Below are 20853 nucleotides of genomic sequence, written 5' to 3' on the forward strand. Positions count from 1 at the left end.
CAATGTTTCCAGCATCTTTCCAGCACGGACAGTCCAATGTTCTTCTTTGGTCCTCTCCGTGAAGTATTTGCACTCAGTATTGCAAACAGAAAGAAACACGATCGATCCTTTTATGGTGATGTTGTGTCAAGAGACCTTTCCTGGCTCCCGTGTGATTAGTGCTAGTGACCAGGCTATTGAATCTCTTGGATTTTGCATGGGAACCCTGAAGATAATCATCCTGATGGCGTTGATGGCAAACCCTTCTGCAGAGCTTGCATTTTTTGAGGGTGATGGAAATATTCGTCTTTCTTAGGACTTCTATGTTTTAAGCATTCGGTAGATACTAGCTCATGGAATTTACATGCTTAATCCTGTGGGTGGGTCACGTTACCATCATCATCAAAATCGTAATTTTATAGGTGGAACAGGTATGGCGTAGGGGTTAAGGAACGTGTCCAGGGATTCTCGGACAGGAAGAGGGAGATCCAAGATGGATCTTGGATCTTCGTCAATCCATTCTTTTGACCGCTAGGCCACCTTGCCTCTCTGTCTTTATTTGGTCTCCTTCTTTCCGACGTTGGACTCGTGCGTATCTTTCTCAGATTATTTTCTTAATATGAAATTTATCGTCACATTGGTTTCCATCCAACACCCAGTGCTCATCCCAACAGGTGCCCTCAATACCCATCACCCACCCCCCATAAACCCTCCGTTTGTTCTCAGTTTTTAGGAGTCTCTTATGGTTTGGCTCCCTCCCTCTCTAACTTTTTTTTTCCTTCCCCTCCCCCATGGTCTTCTGTTCAGTTTCTCAGGATCCACGTAAGAGTGAAAACATATGGTATCTGTCTTTCTCTGTATTGCCTAATATCCTTCAGGTGAATGTCAGGAGTGCGCCGAACTTTGAGGATAATTCGTGTAAAGCCTTACCGTTAGGCATGGCGTTTGCTGCCCTCCAGTAGGATAGCACTTCCGTTGAAAAATTAAAACAAGATAGTGTTCTCAGCCTGGTCACGGGGAGATCAACCTCACCCAGGAGCTGGCGAGGCCAAATCCACTTCCGATATGCCTCATATATGGTCCTCTGTGCCTCTTTTCCATCTTCCTGTCGTGCCAAGCGAAGATAATCTAATGTGAACATTTTAATTTTTAAAGTATTTTTCCACTCTGTATTTTTTTTCCTTATTGTCTTAGTGTTTGCTCCAGGGCTTACCATGTACCTCCTACAGATGGCATATTTTTAAAGCCCCTTCTTGGTTTAACTGTCTCTTGCTTTAAGACTAGCTCAGGTCGGAAGCAGCAGGTCTGCTGGGTTGGAAATCATACGAGCTCAAGGCTCACTGAAGCTTGCTCTATGTGTGAAGTTCACGTTCATTTTTGACCAAGAAAGGCGTCCCTTGGATTTATGTGGTATCGAATGCCGCCTTTTGGGTTGGACCTCTTGGCCTCACCCACAGTCCTCAACTAGGACAGGGGACCCAGCGTCAGTGTGGCAGGAAGCCTGCAGTGAGTAAGGGAAAACCTCATTTTCACTTGGGTTAACTCAGAGTTTGCAATTTCTTTACGCTTTCCAGGAGTAAACGGATTTGCTAAGCAAATGTGTAAAGAAAGCAGCAAGGGAGAGAGTTCACCTACTTACATAAACCAATAGCTTTTAAGAAACTGAGAACATGATTAGAAAATAAAGGGATGCTTTTCATTACAAATGAGCCTTTATCTATCCATTAAAGCAGACTGGGGTGGGCGGGCTATCTTCTCGGGCAATCTTCCAAGGGCCTTCTCCAGGGCGCCTTCCTCTGCAAAAGCTACCACAACGATTATAGGGTGGTATAGGTGGTATAGGTGGTATAGGGTGGAGCACGCAACATAGACTCTGGTGTCAGAGACACGTGGGTGCAAATCTTGTCTCTGCTCCTTGGTAGTTGGGCAAGTTTGGGTGAGCCACTTACGTCACCGTTACTCACCGTGCGGTCCTCAGACCAAGGTCATCTGCATCACCTGGAGGTTTATTAGAGATTTGGAACCTCAGGTTCTGGCCAGACCTCTTGTATTTTAAGAAGGTTCCCCAGGGATCCATTTGCACGTTGAAGTTTGAGAGGCGCTGACCTAGGCTCTCTAATCTTCGGGTTCCCTGAACGTGGCTGGGAAAATTAAATGGTGCAGCGAGATCTAGCACCTATAACAGATGCTGGCACCGAGAGGTCTCTCCAAAGATGGCAGTTTTCTTGAGCATTGTTCTTGATTGTTCTGCTGTGGTCATGGCTCTCAGCTGAGTCCCCCCGTCACCACCCTGAGGTGTACCAGGCCTTTACTGTGCAGATGGGAACCTTGCCAAGCCACGGCCAGGGCACGTAGCACCTTCTCTGAGCCTGTTTCCAGTCTGTAGAGTGGGAGGACAGTCCTCCCTCAGAAGGCTGCAGTGAGAGTAAAGGAAGTAATGCCCAGCTGCTGTGCTCGCCCTTGGCAATCCGTTTTCTCCCCGAATCTTCGCTCCCACGCAGTGGAAAGACAATCAGAGAGGTGACGGCGTGTGCCCAAGGACGCACAGCTAGTAAGCAGCAGAGCTTGTACCCGAATCGGAGCAAGTCTGAATCCAAAGCCTTTCGCTGCTTGATTCCGGGCATCTCCTGCAGCAGAAAATTTTCACTGCCGCGTCCAGATGTCGCATCTGTCATCAGGTGTCCCCGGCCCTGAAGAATTATTAGCGACTGAGTGTGGGCTTTGGCTTTCTACCCTGTTGTGCTGACCCCAGCTAGAGGCCGATATTTTGCTTCCCTGCCCACTTGGACACGCTCCGATCAACCCAATTCACTCCACCGTTTCCCACTTTTTTTCCCCCCTCCAAGGGCTCGGATGGCCAGATTCAGAGTCAGTTGCCTCGGAAAGTCAGGTTAGGGAGCCAGAGGCTGAGCTAATTATAGTAATTAAAGCTTCCTATTTACAGAACACCTTGTGGGCAGAAGGAATGCAGACCGTGTTCCCCGGCCGGTGCAGGAAAAGTTGTCCCACTCCCACACTGCTGTGCTGCCGATTCCCCGGAGGCCTGGAGGGGAGGCCGGGAGGAAGCACACATCCCCATCGCACTGGACCCCATCAGATGCGGGGCAGAAGTACTTCTGGTCAGATGCCGGTCAAGGTGAGCATCAGGCAGGCCTCCAAAGAACCCAGAAGGCCGGCTCCTTCCAGGTCCCAACAAATCCACAGCCTGACAAGACGCTACCGTGCTATTTAGCTGCCCTTGTAAGTTTATTCATTTTCGAGAGACAGAGAGAGACAGAGCGCAAGCAGGGGAGGGGCAGAGAGAGAGAGGGGGACACAGAATCCGAAGCAGGTTCCAAGCTCCGAGCTGTCTGCCCGCACCGAGCCCTCTGGGCGGGGCTCAGACCCATGAAGGGCGAGATCATGACCTGAGCCAAAGTTGGGCGCTTTGCCGTCTGAGCCACCCGGGTGCTCCTAGGTGCCCTTGTATAATACGTGTCTTACAAGTGTCCTATCGTTACCACGTGTCTTACATCCATCCTCTTTAACTCTTATGAGAGCCGGGTGAGGCAGCGTCTCTTATCCCCATTTTATGGATAAGAAAAATGAGGCTCAGCAAAGTTAAATAACCAGTGTCACACAGCTAGTGAGGGGTGCAGCTGACTTGACTGCCTCAGGTTCGTGGAACTGTAAAACCCATGAGCGAGCCATCACGTCGTACGGCCTCCCTCCAGAACTTCACCAATCACCTGGTGCTTTCACTGTTACTTCCTTTGTACAGCCCTCTGTGGACGGATGTTATCTCCGGTTAGTAGATGAAACACTCAGGCAGGTGCATGTTCAAACACACACACACACACACACACACACACACACCCAGATTCAGAGAGGTCTCACACCTTTCCCTGGTCGTATCTCTAGACGGCGGCAGATGACGCTTGGCCATCTGGATATCTTGCCACCGTGGCTTGCTGCTTCCTTTGGTCTAGCCTTTTATTCAATCAGTAGGGTATTTTCAAAAACCAATACGTGGTTAGCGATGCCTTTAATAGATATCGAGTGAATATAAATCTGGCGTTGTTTATCACATAAGCAATACTTTATTTATTCCCCAGAGTAACACTGGCTATATCCAACATGTTCGATTTTTCTTCCTTCTTTTTTTTTATATGTTTATTTATTGTTTTTGAGAGACAGAGAGAGAGAGAGAGAGAGAGAGCAAAAGCAGGGAAGGGGCAGACAAGGAGGGAGACACAGGATCCGAAGCAGGTTCCACGCTCTGAGCTGTCAGCACAGAGCCCGACGCGGGGCTCACACCCATGAACCACGAGATCACGACCTGAACCGAAGTCGGACATTTAACCGACTGAGCCGCCCAGGCGCCCCCATGCTTGATTTTTCTAAGTAGCACCCTGTTACCTGATTCCAGGGGGAGCGGCCAGTCTACCAAACTTCTAACTCGTCAGACAAGCCATCTTCACTCTGTCACCAGTGGATCATTAACGATTGAAATAAACCTACTTGCTCGGAGTCAAAGAGCCAGAAAATGGCAAAGCTGAAGCTCGGCATCCATTATCTTTCCACGTACCTATATCTGAAATAAATATGAAACTGGATGCTGACCTGCACTCAGTCAGTAAATCAAGAGTTATCGAGGGCCTGTCGTTGTGTCTCCTGGGAAAGATAGTCAGTAAGCCAGGAGCCGAACACATATACCAATCCAGCTGGAGTAAGGAGTAAGAGGGAAGGAAGGCAGGAATAAAAATGGAATTGAGGGAGGGCCTACTGAGTGGGGTTAGAGAAGACGTCTCTAGGGAAGGAACATTCAGGCTGACCCTAAAAGATAAGAGGAACCAGGCAGACCGGCGGTAAAACCAACCCAGACTTGGGAACCGTGTATCAGTACCTAAGAAGAAGGGTCTGGAAAGTTCGAGAAGCGAAATGAGGCCAGATGTGCTGGAGCATAGCAAGAGAAGATCTGAGTGGGCCAGGACGAGGGAAGAATCCAGGATGAGGATTCTACTTCAAAGGAAAAGTAAATTACATTTTGCAAACGATTACTGTGGCTCCTAGTCTCTGAAAGAATACAAATTTCTTTACATTTTAAACTTCACAGTGGAGGTGAAACCGGACTTGGGAGCCAGAAGGATCTGGCTCTAATCCTACACGGACCACTTCATCCACTGTCTATCCTTGGTGAGGTGCTCATTCCTTGCTAAGTCTGTTTCCCCATCGGGGAGGTCGGGCCAAGTGGTATGCAGTTACAACAGAAAACACCGGGGACTTCAACGACTTAATACAACAAAAATTGACTTGCTTCTCGTTCGAAGTCCACCGCAAACTCTGCACACTCCAGCGCAGAGCCCTTCTCGCTGGCTCGGCGCGCCAGACCATTTCCATCCGGAGATGTGCCTTCATATCTGCGAGCCGTGCAGAGTTGGTCATTGCGATGAATGACCGGGAATGACATCCATCACGTGTGCTCCCACCTTCTTAGATGGAGCGGGCCATGTGGCTACTGTTCACGTAGAGGCAGGGCGGAGGCTTCTCGTTTATTGGGAGCTTAGGGCAGGCAGACTTCAGTGGATAATGGCAGTTCTACATTTCCTCTCTCCCCTCATCTCCTCTCTTTCCTTCTCCTCTCCTTCCCCTCTTCCCCCCTTCTCCCCCTCTCCCCTTCCCATCTCTTTTTAAAGTAGGCTTCATGCCCAGCACAGAGCCCAACACGGGACTTGAACTCGCGGCCCAGAGATCAAAACCGGAACGGAGATCCAGAGTTGGATGCTCAACTGACTGAGCCACCCAGGTGCCCCGGTGGCTCTACGTTTCTCTCTCATTCAGTGGCAAATGTCAGAAACACTATGCACATAGGGCCTATGCCGTATCTTGCACATAATAAATGCTCAGCGAATGGTTTTGCTTATTGGCTGCCTTAAATGCCTGCTGCCGTTCCTCTGGAGAATCGCTTCTGGAAAGCTCTAAAGTAGATAGTGTGACGGTCTAAGCATGATAGAATAGCCTATTATGGTCAGAGGGAAATATGGAATCATCACACTCTTTAGATAAGGGGTCTGCAAACTATAACCCATGAGCCAGATCTGGATGCCACCTGTGGGTTTTTTTTTAATTTGCTTCTTTTTGTTTTGTTTTGAACTAAAGTTTTACTGCAACACACATGCCTGCTCATTTACGCACGGCCGATAGCTTCTTTCACACGATAATGGCACGGTCAAGTAGATGCAGCAGAGACCATTTGGCCTGGAAAGTCTAAGATATCTTGGCTATCTTGGATACTCGCTCCTCTCTCATGGTGGTCCTCCTTGGTCATTCAAACTCCTTTCTCTGGAATATTCTCAATCCTCTCCTTACCTAAGGACAAGTAAGACTTTTTACCTGCGATCTACACCCTCGTCCCCTGACTCTCTTCCCACGCTGATCCTCTACCTAATTAAAAAAGAAAGACACCAACGAAGAGCTGGAATTTATCTTGGACACCTAATTCCTCTGCCCACTGGTGCCGGCTCTAATTCCAAGAACACACGTTGAGTCACCAAAGCCAGCCACCTCCGGAGCCAAAGCTCTGCTCCATCTGAGAGGCTGCTGGTGATGGCTGTCCCTCCCTACTTTTGTGTCTTCGTGGCACCATTTTCTTGTCATCTCTTGCCATGTGCGCTGTCTGATGGGGGGATGGATGCCGCAAAGATCCAGGGAGTCTGTCAGTCTGTCAGCAACCGTAGTATATATTTTTAAAACATATTACCGGGGCTGGGAGGGGGGGGGGTGGGGTGGGCGGGGGGAGAAACCTGTCGTAAATCCCATCCAAACAATACTTTATAGAGTCCACATGTCCACAAAGGATAAATCAAGTGTTCTAAGTTAAATTCTCTAAACCTGAAGGCCTGGGTCTGGTACTGGATTTATTTAGACTCTAGGAAAACAGTAATTTTCGAAGTCAACATCCTGACCCCACTTGAGTCAGCGACCGATCGTGGTAAAGCCTTTCCCCACGACTTGCTGTTCCCTTTGAAGGAATGAGACGTACGTCCCGGGGAGAAAAGTACCCAAGTCCAGGGGACAAAAATAATCAAGATGTGTCCACCAAGAGAGTAGACACCCACCTCCCGGTTCGGAGGCTGCTGGACCCTGCCCTACATGAGGATGTCACGGGCAGAAGGCTCCTCTCCTCCTCCAGTGCTGCTGGGTCATTAATGAAGCCTCCTCCCTTCATTCCTTCCCCTCAAGTTTGCATGCCCTTCCGGAGCCATGCACTTCCGGTGGGAAGAGACGTTCCCGTGGGGCCCCAGGGCTTACACGCAGATCCCCAGGACGAGCTCCTTCTGCCTGGGCTCCTGGGAGGTTTTGTGCTTCTAAGGCCCTCACCCTCGAAGCCATTCTGATCTCCCATCTTCAGTTTCAGAAAGTTCTGGGGCTTGGTGGGTTTCCTTCTGGAGCCACTCTTGCGACGTGCTGTCCCCTCTGCCGCGACACGCCAGCCAAAATTTGAGGCTTCCGGCTGGTTTCTCTTCCTGCACCTTTACCGTCCTGGGCCGCCATTTCCGGAAGCATTTGTTTTACTTGGCGCTTTGGAAGGAAAAACTTTTGAGTAATTTAACATGTAGGCCATTCAGCACGTGTGGGTTCAGACAAAGATACAGTCTAGGGCAGGCGGCAAGTTTCTCCAGAATTTTTCACGGTGGATAAAACACGAGGCCGGAAAGAGGCATTTGCTTGCGGACCCTCCCCAGGCCCCTCCGGTAGCTTCTCTTACAGTTCTTGGCACTAAAGGGGGAAAGTGAAAAACTTTGAACTGATGTAATTACTTCTTTGGCAAATGAAGAAAACAAAACACAAAACAAACAAACACAAAAACGCAAAGCCTTGGTGTTTAGGTGGCTCTGCCAGATAGTGGGGAGAGGGCGGGTCTGGGGATCCCGAGGACTCGCTCTTGAGGTGTGTCTTTTTCCCGTGCTTCATCCAGATCATTTCTCCAACTGTAAAGGGACTTAAGAGAAGATTGTGTGGCTATGAAGATACTGCCTACAGATTCTGTCTCTCTCTCTCTCTCTCTCTGTCTCTCCCCTTTTCTCTTTCTCTCTCTCTCTCTCTCTCTCACACACACACACACACTAAATAAACATGAAAAAAAGGGGGTGCCTGCATGGCTCTGTCGGTTAACCGTCCAACTTTTGATTCCGGCTCAGGTCATGATCTCATGGTTCGTGAGTTGGAGCCCGATGTCGGGCTCTGTGCTGACAGTGTGGAGCCTGCTTGGGATTCTCTCTCTCCCTCTCTCTCTCCCTCTCTCTCTCTCTGCCCCTCGTCTGCTTGTGTGCGTGCATGCGCTCTCTCTCAAAATAAATAAACATTAAAAGAAAAAGATATTGCCTGTAAAATATCCAACGCCTAGAAGTTACTCAGCAGATGCTAGTTACCTTTCCCATGTGGGCAGGAGTACAACTTATAACTTCCTTTTCATTAAGTCATTTCTATGAACATGTTTCTATATTTTTATACCCCACAGTCTATCCTCACATTTAGTTCTTGTTGGTTATTAGACGTGGTAGAGTTTCCATTTTAATTTGCCGTGTGAAGGAATCCCCTCCTCCCTTCCTCCTAAGAAATCTGCCATTGGTAAATTTCTACTGATTCATCCTTTAAATTGCTGCTGGAATTCTAAATCCTTCATGAAATGTATCCCCTCTTCCTCCCCGGGGCCCCAATTCCCTGATTTTCACAACCCTCTGAGAACATTCCGTAAGGTGATCTGCTCTAATACTTGGCATATGCGTAAAGATCTGTGTATGGGTCTGTCTCCCCACTTAACTATGAGCCAAAGTGGAACCTATTCCCTTTCCGAGTCTCCAGCCCCGGACACGGTGACAGCCGGGGGTAGGTGCTCAGTCAATAAATGAAGGCGCGAATGGGTGAATTGATGGAATGAATCACTTCATCCTCGCCCCCGACAGAGGAGAAATTAAAGCCCTCAGTGTCCAAGAGGAAGTGGACCCTTGACACAGGAGGAAAGCCCGGAGCCAAAAAAAAAAAAACATCCGATGTGCCAAGACTAGCTTCTCTGCCAACTTCGTAGAGAACAACTCTGTCACCACGTTTCCTGTGACGCTTCCAGCTCAAGTTCATTTCTATCCCCACCGCACGCTGACCTTCCAGACTACGGTTCTTCATCTGTCTCCCGTCCGGGTTCGCCTCCCCTGGAATTAGCACCGTCAACTCTGCCTCCGAATGCCAGGCCAGGACCTGGAGTAATTGCCGCTCGAGATTCCTCCTGACGCAAATGTTGACATTCTGTTGGCATAACTTGCAATAATGTATGCAGATTGCATCCTTCCAGGGCCGTAATTATTACTTCTCGGCGAGAAATAGGTTATTCCCTGGCTTGATTTCCAGGAGCCAATTTCACTTGGAGAGCCGGCTTGCTTAGAGAAGCGGGAAGGAATAGAAAAGGAGGCACGTTGAACGCACCCAGGGAGCAGAGCTGCGTGGCCGGGTCTGGGCGGCACCCTGTGCCTGGAGGAGCTGTCCCCTGGCCATCGGGGGTCCCGGACGAGGCGGCTACCACTTTGCCCTTCTGACTTCTGAAGCTGGGCCCTGGGCATATGCAGTTTCTAAGATCCTCAGATTATTCTTTTCTTTTAAAGTTTTTATTTATTTCTTTAGTTTGAGAGCGAGAGAGCGGGAAGGGGCAGAGAGAGAAGGAGAGAGACAGAATCCCAAGCAGGCTCCGCACCATCAGGGAAGAGCCTGACGCGGGGCTCGAATTCACGAAACGGGAGACCGTGACCTGAGCCGAAATCAAGAGTTGGATGTTTAACCAACGGAGCCACCCAGGTGCCCTGTAAGATCCTCAGATTATTCTTAAACAAAGTAAAGGATCCCCATTAGAGGAATTTCGAGGAACCCCCTCCCGCCCCCACCCCCGTCTCACTTCACTTCCATGAATAAAGAATTCTGATCTGGATCGCAGGCACAAGGGATTCCATGGGGACCCAGGGTTGACCCACAGTACTAGGTTAGAGAGTCATAAGGGAGACATTAAAAAGTTAGAAGCAATTGTCTTTCACTGCTTCCTCTGTATCCTGTAGCTGGAAAAATGTCTCTTCCCATGTTGGAAAATATCATCGCCTTTTGGCCTTCCCTTGTCCCAGTTAAATCACCAGCTTTTGTCATCCACACAATAAAAAGGTCTAGATTTTTATATTCTGTCATTAGACATAGGCCCATGTTCTGTATTAAAATAAAAGATGGAAACAGACCCCGATACTCTCGTGAGGTCTGTTATTAGCACGTCAAGTTGTTTTCAGCCTATTTTATGACTTTTTTTTTTTTCTATCAATACAGCCTAGAATTGAATTTTCTTTGAACACGTTGGACAATTTGTTTATTCTATTCGAGCCCGGCTTGGGATTCATTGAGATCTTGAGATCTTTTTCTAGTTTCTCTGTGATCGACTAAGCCTTCATTATATCTGCTTAATCTATCCATGTGAGAAAAGGTGTGTGATGACATCTAACTTGGTCCCTGGAATATTACAGGCGCTCCAAAGGAAAGCCAACCTCAACTCATGTTGAAATGGAGTGGGACGTTAGCAGGGTTGATGCTCAATCCCTTAAAAGAGGGACTACTTTGCTTTGCTGAATTTGTATCCCATCTTGAGGCCCCAGAGAAACCGTCTGTGTATAGGCAATGGTGGCCAAACTCTCGGTCATTCCTGGAGACAGGGGCTCTTTGTCACGTACTGTGTGTGTTCCCCCTTGGGTCTTTGGGGGAGGAAGTGACTCAGAGAAGTGAGAATGGTAAACGGCACCTGGCCTGGGACCCATTCTGGAGAAAAGTGTTCCCGGCTGGATCTTTGGGCCACCCTCATCCAATAAGGACTTCATGGTTTCACCCATAATGTGTGTGGCTTCTCCCAGATGGGGACTGAGCGGTAGAAGTACATCACAGGTTCTCTGCTCCTTCCCTTCCTTTTCATGTTACGGGAAACTCACCACATCATAAACTCTGAAGGATGCTTCCCTCGGGGACTTTTCTTCTCTTGCCACCTCTGTCTTCACTCTGGCTTCCCAGGTTGGTGGCCGCCCCTGCTGCAGATCTGTTGTCCAACGGGGTGAGGCAGCAGGGCCAGAAGCTCTTGCTAAAGCTGCTCGTTAATTTGCTTGATGGGCCGCCTCCAGATGCAGCCAGACCCATTAGGAGACAATGGTTCATTTGGTGCTTCGGCCCCTCTGTAATGAAGCGAGAATCCATGGGGTCCCATGGCTGCGGGGATGAAGAACAGGGAGAGAAACGCAGTCCCTGCCCCCGCCCAGCCTTGGCCCTCTCCTTGAAAGACAACTGGAACCAAAGGGTCCAGACACGTCCTTTCTCAGAATCACGTGTGCCAGGCTTCCAGAGAGGAAGACAGGGCTGTTTTCACCTTCGCCCCCGGCCGCGTCAGCCTCGCATCCTAGCCCATCGGGTGGCTCCCCCACCATCCAGAGAATAAAACCTGAACCCCCAAGCATAAGCTGCGAGAACCTTCACGCCCGGCTACGCACTGTCCTTCTAGCCTCCTGGGCCTCTCTGCCTTCCCCTGTCATCCCCACGTTACAGTCAAATCACACTCCCCTCCTGCACCCACACATGCCCTTCGTGGTCTCAACCACACGCCTTCGCAAATCTGATTTCCTCAACCTAGAACGCCCTGCCTTGACCTCGCTGTTTCAGTCTATCAATGTCCCACATGAAAGACCTGGGAAAATGTCATGTCCTCACTCTAAAACCTTCTTATTTCCTCTAATGGAAAGTAGTTTCCCGTTACTAGTTTTCTTCTTATTCTATGCAACCGGGACTTGGGGTTGTACAATGGTGTTTCTTAAAAGTCGCTCCTTATGGGATTGCAAGCTCATTATATAGGGTCACCCCTATCTCATTTATCTCTCTCCTCCCTGGTGCCTGCTATGGAACCTTGACTATTTGAGGGGCTCTGGAAATGTTTTCATTGAAAGTCAACCCCTGATATTCTAGAGATCTGTTTTGTTATCGTACAGAACAGTCCTCCCCACCCGCCCCCCAACCCCAGGACTGCTCCACGGGCTGATTCTCAAAGAATATATGCTTTCTTTAGGGCCACCATCTTCAAGGTTTGGGATCAGCTAAAGACCTGTCTAACTTTCATTGAATGATTCAATACAGACCACCGAACTGTCTTGAGCTTTTTCGTAGACCCAAACGAAACTATTCCTGCAGGGACTTACCACCTCATTTTTCGCCTTCTTTGTGTGTTCTATACTTAGTTGACTGCTGCCTGATGATTGAATGGTAAGGTGGTACGTGAGGCCTTTTAACTTACCCTCCGGCCTCTATCCTGAGCAGCGGCTAAGCTAGCCCTGAAGGATGGCCCGGTCACGTTTACCTTCGAGAGGCTAAAGCTGTACCATCAACCCTCCCTTTTCCTTCCCGTCCCAGCAAGTAAATAATGACATCCAACGTGTTTTATTAGGAAAAAAAGGATTCCTGGATTCTCACGGACCACCGCTACCTGTAAACGATAGACGCTTACGATATTTATTTGCCTGGCGAATGGATGGCTTTGGTGCTGTCCCGTCAGAACAAATATGGGAGGTCCCTGCTTGAGGGAGTTCACATCCAGTGAGAAAGAAGAGAACAACGGCGTCATCACAATACATTGGGGTCATTGCTACTGTGGAGCCTGAATGAATGAAGGGCTAGGATGCACCCGGCAACTTCTCAGGGATGGCGTGGAGAATGGCACGTGAGTTCTGTTCTAGCGCCGAGCGAGGAGTCAGCGCCGTAAAAGCCAATGTCATGTTCTTGAATGGAAGTCTAGGCCGCAGCCCTGGTTCCTGGAGCAGTTGATGCACTAATCTGCCTCTACGGTTTTTATTCCTGGAATCAGGCTCTTCTTAAAAGGCAAGGCATAGGTTTTAGATAATTTTTCTACACCCTGATTTAATTTCCCCTGAATTCTAGTGGCAGTGCTATGACCTTGCCCTCTCACGCACAGACCTTCCACTTTCTGTTGCCTGTTTGTACTCTAGAGAATCCCCCTCTCGCAATGTCCGGACGCACGGAACGAGGGCCTCTACTTTGCGCTCGCATCAGATGCCAGGCCTCGGGGCATTCAGGCTTTGTGTGCTGCCCACCTGGCTGGAGCTTCACCGCGGGCGTCAGGTCTCCCAGAACACGCACGGCCACACGAGAAGGTTTGGGAAAAGAGACCAGTCCTTGATGTAACAGGCAAAGTTTCTGAAGCATGGCTTGATCTAATGGCCCTGAGGCTGCCTGTGACCCTGAGGCCTGGTGGAACGAACAGCTAGCTTCTGGTCAGGGAATGGGGTTCTCAAAGGCACCCCAAATCTCACTGACCGTGAAAAAGCTCATTCTACCTGATAGCAATCAAAAGCTTTTTAAGCATTACTGAAATCACAAATCGGTATTGGGGTGCCGATCCACAGCTGGCATCCCCAGACCGGTTTCTGTTCTGGGACCCTTACGGGAAGTTCAAAAGCTGAAGATACCCAGTTTCTGCCCTATCTCCCAGAGAAGGAGAGCTATTTGAAAGACAGATCATGAAAACCTCGTGCAAAATTTATGACAAGTATGGGTTGTGCACGAGACATTGTGGAACACGTGTACTTTTTGTGTGGGGGAGTGTGTGTTTACAGGGAAGTCTTGCTGAGAAGTAAAGGCAGAGCTGAGTCTTTAAGGATAGGAAGCAATTATTCGGGTTCAGGGGAGGTGAATGTTTCTCTAAGAAGCCGAAAAAGAAAACAGTGAGGGGTGTGCGTGTAAGATCCAAGGAGATCCGCGATCTCGGGCTGTAGGGGGCGAATCAAGACGTTGCGCAACATGAGGCTGAAAAGTCCGCTCATGGAGGGGCTTTAATGTCAAGCTAATTAGTTTGGAATTTATACCAAGGGTAGCGAGGAGTCCCTGAAGGGTTGTAAGCACTGGGAGACCATGGCCAAATTTGTTTTGTAAAAGGTAACTGAGGGGCTCGGGGGGTGGGAAGGGGCTTCTACCCTGGCCACGTCCCTCTCTTCCTTCTCTGCCTCCTGTAATCCATAAGTCCCCAGGATCATCATCATCTCTCCTACAGCTTGTCCCTAAATCCCATGGTGGTTCCCCCTTCCTGAGCAGAGAAGGAGAACAGCTGGTCACCATCCCACTTGAAAACTATTCTTGAGATGTTTCCCAAAATGTGCTGTATGTCTCATTCAAATTGGATTTATTCTGGTTCCCACAATCAGTGCCCTAGTTGGAGGCTCTTTGGTAGTTACAGCACAGTCCTGGCCGCGTGGGATGCATTGGATGGTGACAGGCAAGGGTCAATGCAAGGGTCACTCACTTGCCCTGAGAAGCTGAATGCACTCCCCCTCTAGCTAATTACTACAACTCTCCCATCATCGCCTGTAAATTCTCACCCAACCTCTTGCGTTCATGTACTTTATAAGGAACTTTCTCATTGTCCATGTTAATACAGCTTCTCCGGGAAGGCCAGGTAGAGATATTACACCCATTTATTTTATTTTATTTTTTTTTCAACGTTTTTTATTTATTTTTGGGACAGAGAGAGACAGAGCATGAACGGGGGAGGGGCAGAGAGAGAGGGAGACACAGAATCGGAAACAGGCGCCAGGCTCCGAGCCATCAGCCCAGAGCCTGACGCGGGGCTTGAACTCACGGACCGCGAGATCGCGACCTGGCTGAAGTCGGACGCTTAACCAACTGTGCCACCCAGGCGCCCCAGATATTACACCCATTTAACAGATGAAGGAAAGAGATGTACGAGCTCACTCGGGGCAACGAAAGAAGACTGAATTGGGAAGCAGGGAACCTGTTTTCTTGCCCTGGCTTGGTCATCCATTAGCCATGAAATATTGCAAAAAATGAGGGCATACATTTATTCTAATGCTACGTTGTAAAGGAATTTGGTTTTATTCATTAATTCGACACCTTTATTGAGTACCCACTTCGTGCCGACGGAAGCAAACCAAATAGAACTGTCCCCATGGAGCAGATCTTTCAGCGAGGGAGTTAGACCGTAAACAGGTAAACACATGACCATATAGTATCAGACCTACAAGAAATGGAAACTACAAGGCATGATGGAACTTTATGCTAGATGGTGCTATCCTATATAGAATGAAAAGAGATTGCCTCTCGGAAGGGGTAACTTTTAAACGGAGAACTGACTGAAGACAAAGAATAAGGCATGAATATACCTGGTGGGAAGCTTTCCAGTCTGCACCAACAGTAAGTTCAAAGGTCCTGAGGTGCGTGTGTGCTTGACGTGTTCTAAGAATAGCAAGGTCAGTGTGGCAGAGGCCAAACTGTGCAGGGTCTTGCGGGCCAGGAAGGGACGTTGGATTTTGCTCGAGAGCCATGGAGTGCCCTTGGAGGGATTTGAAAACAATCAGATTCAGCTTAAAAAAAAAAAAAAAAGCAAAGCAAAACAAAACAAAACAAAACAAAAAAACACAAATGAAAAGACCCCCCCCCCAAAAAAACCCCCAAACCCAAAAAACCGTGCTCTGGCTGCTGTTGGTTAATGGGGCATTTCTTGGAACAGGGGCGAGAATGGCCTCAGAAGCCGCCGTCAGAGGCGGTTGGCTTAGTCTGTGTGAACAGTATTGTGGTCGTTCCAGCCCTATATTTCCCTATCTTGCTACAGGTGATGTCTGGCCAAGTTAGGATTGGAATCCAGCTGTTTTGAATTGTGTTCTAAAGCACGCTCCCTTCCAAACTACCAGATATAGTTCAAATGAGCCAGTTTCGCACTTCGACCTATCCTAAGCCATTAAAGGTTGTTGTCACCAAGCTGTAACTCAGTATTTTAGAAGAATATCCATGTACATATTCTGGAGCCCTCGTGTATGCTCTCTGAAAGTTCTCACCTCCACACCTTTGCTCATGCTGTGTCTTCTGCTCCGAATGCTTATTTTAACCCTGCCAGCCCCTCAAAGCCCAGATCAAATAAATTCCACCTCTTTAGGCAGAGGGTTTCTAATCATCAGAAGCCCACTGCCGTCTCTTTCTATATACGTACCCCTGCTCTGTACCAGGCTCTGGGTGCTGAACGTTCAGCAGGGAAGGAGTCAGGCGGTGCAGAAGTTTCCTTCTTCTAATCATACTGACAACTGATATGCAAACAAATAACCCAGGTAACATCGGACAGTGGTAGGTCGGGAATGAGGAGTGTGCCATGAAAGAAAGCACCTGTAGGGATATCTTAGATCGAGTAGTCAGGAAGGTCTGTTTCTGCCCAGGTCCCCATCTGTTTAATAGAAAGGAGATTCGCGAGCGCGCGTTGATGAGCAAACCATGCTAAAGTCCCTAACCAAATTCCTTATACAGAGTGTGCAGTTGACAGATGTCATCAGGATCTGAGCGAAGGGAACAGGAGAACAGGTTGTAGCAGAAGGAAGAAGCGATGAAAGAGAGAAAGAAAACAAGTACCTATCTTGGTCACAAAGGTATTTGTGAGAAGACATACTGTCAAGCAAATTGGTCCTAGTTCTTCCTCTATAGAGGTGACAGTGGTTCCTGCAGCAGAGTGACAATGGTTTGTGGAGCGAGTGCTTGCAAGTAGGGGTGTGGAACAGGTTTTCAGCGGGTCCCCACGATGGGGTCCCCTTAGGTACCATGGGGGGGCGCAGATCGCTCTTGGGTGGGATGTCTGAGGGTCCCTCCAAAAGGGATGGGGAGGGGTCGAGGTTGTCTCTTTTGCCCCCCCTAAGTTATCTGGGGCTCTGTATTCCATGGGCAAAGTGATGGAGGTGGGAAGTCTAATTTCCTCCAACAACGACTCCAGTTGCCAATTAATATGCTAGGAAGCGAGAACAGACATGGGCCTCTGGGGAAACTGTCACTGCTCGGTGGCGTTTGTTAAAATCAGCTGATGGGCAGCCTTCTTTTTCCCAGTAGATATCATGAAAAGCTCACATTCACATCCATCCCCCCTGACCGCACCCCCCTTCATGCTCCCTGGCTCAAGAAAATGCGACTTTTCTCTTAAGTAATTGATGTCCTTTCTGTCTCGTTCCTCGAAGCAGTGCAGGCTTAGCAAAGGAAACAGTGTCTCATCTTCCTTGTTACTGGTTCTAATGAAATATCCCCAGGTTGGCAATTTACAAAACAGGAGGGTGATGAGGATGGGGGTCCTAGTGTACGTTTCGCTTGCCAGGTCCTGACCTATGGTGCTGGTAACTCCTACTTCAAGAGGGATATGAAGAACATTGAGGATGCATGGGGAAAGAAGCCAGGCGGTGACCATATTCCCTCACTAACTCATTCACCCACCCACCTACCCATCTATTCTATTATCTGTCTATCTATCATCTTCCTTCCTTCCTTCTTTCCTTCCTTCCTTCCTCCCTCCCTCCCTCCCTCCCTCCCTCCCTTCCTTCCTTCCTTCCTTTTTTCTTTTCTTTCTTTCTTTCTTTCTTTCTTTCCTAACTCACCTGTTCATTCACTCACTCACTTTATCTATCAAGGTTCTTTGGTTAGAAACAATCCAATCCTGAATATTTTAAGAAAACAAAAGTGGGAGAATTGGAATAATACCAAAACAACTAGTCTCCAAAAGCTAGAAAGACTGTTATGGGTTGAATTGTAACCGTTGCTCAAAAAAAAAAATATGCGGGGTGGCTGGATGGCTCAGTCCGTTGAGCGTCCGACTTCAGCTCAGGTCATGATCTCACGGTTTGTGGGTTCGAGCCCCGCGTCGGGCTCTGTGCTGACGGCTCAGAGCCTGGAGCCTGCTTCGGATTCTGTGTCTCCCTCTCTCTCCGCCCCTCCCCTGTTCATGCTCTGTCTCTCTGTCTCAAAAATAAATAAATGTTAAAAAAATGTTTTTTAATGCACACATTGAATCCTTTACACAGTATGTCAGTACATCAGAATGTGGCCTTATTTGGAAATAGGATCACTGCAGATGTTACTAGTTAAGATGAGGTCATTCCAGGGTCCAGTGGGTCCCTAATCCAATTATGACTGGTGTCCTTATCAAAAGGGGACATTTGGACACAGTGACAGACACTCATAGAGAGAACACAATACTAAGAGACACAGGGAGAAGATGGCCATTTATAAGCCAGGGAGAGAAGCCTAGAACAGATTCTCCCTTTACAGCCCTCAGACAGAGCCAGCCGTATGGACACCTTGATCTTAGACTTCTAGCCTCTTGGACTGTGACACGACACACTTCTGTCATTTCAGCCACCCAGTTTGTGGTACTTTGCTAAGCTTTGCCCTAGCAAACCAATACAATGGTAGAGATAAGAATTAGCAAAACCAAACAAATAACCCAGGGAGAAAAAAGAACAGTTCCAAGGACTTCCGCAAGTAGATCCCTGGGATCCTTTTGGTTCTTGCCGTGAGAAGTCTCGGCCCCAGAGGTCGCCTATCACACTGTCGTCATCTCACTCCCACAGTGGGACTCCATCCGGCCCCACTTCCAGGCGTCTCCCCCTTTGTGTCACTTAGCCCCGCTCCGCGGAGAATGGAGTGGCTCAGGCAGAGCCCCCGAGGGATCTCAGAGAATCTGCCAGAAATGTGGGAGATCGTCCACATTCACACTGCGATACCCGTTCTGACCCTAGTTCTTGGCCGAGTTCCAGAAAAGCGTCTTCAGGGCACTTTTGCTTTGAGAGAGACCAAGCTCGTGCCCAGCCACCTGCGCGGAAAGAGAAGCACGAGCTGTGAGGCGGGCATAGGCCCGGAGTCCACAGACGACTTCCGTAGCGGTTCAGGGCCAAGTTCCAGGAAGAGGTGGCACTAAACTGCAACCTTGAGCTGTGGATGAAATTTAGACCTGAAGCTTCTAAGAGGGGGATTTTTGTGCATGAGGAGAGCATGAGCTGAGTCACGGAAGCAACAGAGAATCATCCACCGTGGAAGGCAGGGCCTGCAGTGGAACAGAGCAGTGCTGAGTTCACTCGGAAGCATCGTGGCCAGGTCACGGGGGGGGGGGGGGGGCTGTGGGGCTGACCTGGAGGCTTGAACGTTGCTGAGCAGATCGTGGGGGGTCAGCGCGTGCTTCCGCCAAGGTCAGTGCCGTGATTCTAACGGTGCTTCCGGTCTAAGGGCGGCAATGGTGGATAAGGTGCAGGGAGTTTTTCTTCCTCTGACCTCCTCTGCACTGGTCTTCATGGGTCCAGAAAACTTTTGTTCAAGGATTTATTCACGCGATGATGAGTGAATGCCGACTGTGTGCCAGATACTCTATTAGGCAGGGCAGTTCTAGAACTAAGCAGCCCGCCTTTGCCAGTATATAGGAGCTCTTTTTGCAAAATTCTGAACTTTCCTACTAGGCTGGAAGGCCTTTAAAGAGAGAGAGAGACCACACCCATCTCTACCCTCTGTGCCTCACAATGTTGGCTCCCTCTACATTGGCCAAATCCATGACTGATAGTGATGGCTTTTTGTTCCGACCAAGCGCTTTATTTCATGTTAAACATACAAATCCATGAATATACGCTCTATGACCTTGAACGCAGACACTTGTCACTTGTTTGGGCTGAGCTTATAAGAAAGAAAGAGTAGGTTGATTGATTCTTTATCTTAATTACAAATCTTTTTATGCTTTTCTCTGCCTATAATATTATATTATAACCTGAAATGTCTGCGAACAAGTACCTCTCGATGGTGATTGAACATTCAACACTGAGCTCGGAGGAGCGACAAATGGCCTCATTATTCCTTATGGCGTCTTGGAGAGGCAGCTTAGAGACAGGCCTCATTTTCTATGCTTTCCGAGCCAAGACCCAGGGTCCCAGGTAGCTCTCGTGGGGGCACTGGGGACACAGGACTACTTCCACATTAGAACCAGAACCCTTTCCTGGTAGATAGAGAAAGGTCTTGAAAGACTACCAAGCATAGCCCTCCATGGTCAGATGGGGAAACTAAGGCTGAGGATGAGAACCCAAGGTCCGGAGTGAGTGAGTAAAAAAACCTGGAGGCTGAAGCTGCTTCTCTCTCCCCTCACCAATGATACCATCTCACTCCAGACTCTTGCCCGTCAACAGAATATACTAACTTCCTTTCCGCCCACTAAAAACAACCTGTCCAAAATTGCACTGGATTTAGCTATCTACACCACTATAATCTGTACATATTTTCATCTTACAATGTTTCCCCCCTTCTCCACGTTCCCAGGGCTCTCTTACTGCCCCTGGCTCCTGAATGCCGGGGGAAAAACATAGAACCAGATCATTGACATTAAAGTATTAATGACTTCAAATTCATAGAACATCAGACGTTTAAAATTCTTTCATTCAGCCATCCATCTGGTGAAAGGATTCCTCTCCACGGCATTTTCAAGGCGATCGTCGAGGTCCTGCCTCACCTACCTCTGAGAAGGTGAACCCACTACCTTCCGAGTCAACCATTTCCATTGGTGAGCAACTCCCCCCTTTTTAAAACACTTTAGAGCTGAAGCTTGCCTCTTCGTAGTTTTTATCCATTAGACCTGCCTTCTGGGGACCCATAAAATAAATTTGTTTCCAATCGACATGGAAGCTTTTAAGGTATCTGAAGACAACTGTCGAGATATCTAGCCAGCCTACGCCTTTCCGGGCTAAACATTCTCAATTCTTTCAAGAGATCTTCCCGTGAAATAGGTTCCTCCCTCTCATTATCCAATTTCCTTGTCAAGAGCTCACTCTGGCCTTTCAATGCTCCTTTCAAAGCGGGGTCTCCAGAGCTGCATCTGTATCTCCAGTCGAGGTATGCCGGTGGCTTCACCTCCTTTGTTCCAGTCCTTAGACTTTTGTTACTATGGCCTGACGCTCATTTAGTCCGTCCGTGGACTCATGTTGAACGAATCACTTCCAGTTCTTTTTTTTTCAGCAGGGCTACTGCAAAGCCACATTT

Source organism: Acinonyx jubatus, chromosome D4 (genome assembly GCF_027475565.1).
Source record: "Acinonyx jubatus isolate Ajub_Pintada_27869175 chromosome D4, VMU_Ajub_asm_v1.0, whole genome shotgun sequence".
Classification (NCBI taxonomy): Eukaryota; Metazoa; Chordata; class Mammalia; order Carnivora; family Felidae; genus Acinonyx; species Acinonyx jubatus.